Source organism: Humulus lupulus, chromosome 1 (assembly GCF_963169125.1).
Source record: "Humulus lupulus chromosome 1, drHumLupu1.1, whole genome shotgun sequence".
Classification (NCBI taxonomy): Eukaryota; Viridiplantae; Streptophyta; class Magnoliopsida; order Rosales; family Cannabaceae; genus Humulus; species Humulus lupulus.
Window position 1 is genome coordinate 129,739,274 of NC_084793.1, and position 2,801 is coordinate 129,742,074.

At 33.3% G+C, this 2,801-nt stretch overlaps 1 long non-coding RNA gene across 1 annotated transcript; it reads left to right on the forward strand.

The window, feature by feature from the left end:
- The first annotated feature begins 1,106 nt into the window (after positions 1–1,106).
- On the forward strand, positions 1,107–2,585 carry LOC133797822 (uncharacterized). Its single transcript, XR_009875718.1, has 2 exons — positions 1,107–1,655; positions 1,777–2,585. It is a non-coding gene; the product is annotated as an uncharacterized LOC133797822 (long non-coding RNA).
- The last annotated feature ends 216 nt before the right edge of the window (positions 2,586–2,801 follow it).

Below are 2,801 nucleotides of genomic sequence, written 5' to 3' on the forward strand. Positions count from 1 at the left end.
ACTAGATTTTTTTATTCACTCGTAATGCAAGAATAGAATTAAAGATTTCCTAACAAATCGTATATTAGTGTTAATTTTGGAACTGAGTGATTATTGAGTTAAAATTTATAATACACTTATAAATTAACATTCGCTAGTGGATCAATAGTACTTAAGGATCAAGAGATAATTAGAAAGGTAAAATAGTATCTTTGACCAATTCTAATTTACGAACTAATAATTGAAGGACAAAACTACATAAAGTGTTTATCAGTGGACTACAAAATATTACTCTATAATTATATCATGTAATTAATAAATGTGCATTTCATATTTACAGTAGAGTAATATTTGAACTAATAAATAAGATTATTCAATTAAAGAGTTTAATTAGTAATTTAATATATTGGAGTTTAGAAATAAAGATCCATGTCACCGAAGCACCTCTATACAACACAATCTAAGGTGTGAATGCTGAATTAACTTATAATTATGCACATTTGAAATAACACATGACTTTTAATGTATAAATATTTATTTGATTAAATAAAACTAATAGAATGGGAAAATGACTTGTAGCCTATAGAGCCACACGCTAGTAGTGGGACTCACTATAGTTGCCCAGTTGTTAATAGTAACAACTTGTGTCATTTATTATATATTTTAGTACTTAATGAATATTTTTTATTCTATTAAAATAATAACTAAATAAAAGAAACCTATCCCTAGTGAGACTTGAGTACATTTAGAGAATGAAATTAGGGTTATTCATTCTATGTACCTACACACATTCTAGAATACATTCTAGAATGTTTGAGGATAGTCTTAGAAGATTGTAGTGTGGATCTCAAAGTCTCTATAGCTTGGATTGGATGTTCATTAATTTAGAATAAAAGATGTTTATTAATTTAGAATAAAAAATAATCGGGACACTTGATAAGTTATAAGAGGTATTTTTGTTGTCTATTTAATTTGATGTTTAAATATTTAATGGATCCGTATCAAAAATTGTTTTTCATGTAAAATTGTTTATGGGACCTAATCTATATTTGTGAAAGAGTAGTTTAATTAAATTTCATTTTAATTCTTCTGTTGTGCATCTAGAGATACGAGAATTTGGGTCATGTGAGCAACTATCTACTAACTTGTTATGATGGCTAGCAATGCATACTCCAAGGTTTGAGCAAGTGGACGATTGTCATTATTAAGCCCACTTTGGGACAATATGACTTCTCGCTGGGAGTCAAGGCTTCTTTATGATGCCACCACGGAGCGTGTTTCCTCCGAAAGGACCAAATGAGCATCTTTTTCCTTTATGATATTTTCTGGGTACAACAAGTATCACGAGAAACACAAAGTTCTAATAGCTGAGCTTGAGAAGTCTCGAAGATGTTTGGAGAACAAGGACAAAGAACTAGCTGAGTCCACCTTGAAAAGAGAAGAAGCAGAGAAAGAGCTCCAAGGCTCTCTAAAGGTTAAAAGCGATACAATCTTTGTCTTGGCATATTCCAATGCCTAGCCTTGAAACATAAACAAAAATTAATTGGTCAAACTTGCCCAATGTTTTGTAAAACACAGGGATTTCAGAAATAAATTGTTTTGTAAAGAGCGTATAATTCTGCTAATCTGAAACCAAGCTTGCAAAGATAGAGGCTCAAGTGGCCTACTTGAAAGTGGTAAACTCTCTCATCACCTGCATATTACTTATTCTTTCGTACAATTACTTGGTAGGAAAGTTCAATGTATTTACCATGATTTTCATGTCCTTCCATCATCTACAAAATGAAAAATTGAAAGTGACCGAGCTTCATTTGGAAGATCAATATATGACTGACGCACTGGTGAGAAGCATGTCTAAAATTGACCATCGTTATTCAATGACCATCATCATGAATGATCTCAACAAGGTTCAATCAAAACGTGAATTTGATTTCGAGTGGTACTACAAGAAATTCAATGTGAGGTTCGGAAACTTCGATAAAAATAATTACGCAGATGAGCTTAATTTGGAAGATATTGACTATCCGCCAAAGATCTGATTAAACTCTGAAGGCAAGGACTCGAGCACACGTTCTCTAGCGAACTAGCATCTACTTTCAACGATCCTCCAGAGGAAAAGGATGAATCATTTAGCTGGCTCTTCTGTGGATATCTTCTTTGATCTTTCAAACTTTGAATTCTCAGATGAAAAGTCAATGGAAGATAATGAAATAATCTCCCTTGGTCAATCTGCTAACAAAGTTCGCGACAATCTCGAGCTCAGTGGGCACCTACAATGCCCTAAACGATCCTTCAGATCCTGTTCAAGCAACAAATCTTCCCCACCCTATTAGATTGCAAGTATCCCCGATCCTATCCAATCAGTAAGCCCGACCAATTTGGCCCTAGAAAGCACTAACAATCAAAGTGTCCAAGGGTCAAATGATCTTCCAGCCCCAACAATTAATTTTATTTTCAAATTTAATTTGTGTATACTTGTAATAGTTTCTCAACTATTCTTCTATTTAGAGCATCTTCTCTTTTGTTCTTTAGTCAATAACAGCTTGTATAAACTTCTTCAGAAGTGTTTTTAGACATCTTTTAATAATTATGAATCTTCTTTTGAATTTTCCACTGTTAACGAAGAAATTACAAACATCTTCTTTCAAATAATTTGCTAATTTGTAAAACTTAAATTAACTTACAATCTTCAAAACAAGGGATGTTGACCCTACAGGTGGGCGAAGAATGCAGGTCAAACCTGTGCTTCTTTTCAGGAGTGAGTTGTGGGCTTACATCCACAATCTGCAACTCTTAGGGTCTGTGCATCCCTGCCCAGAATC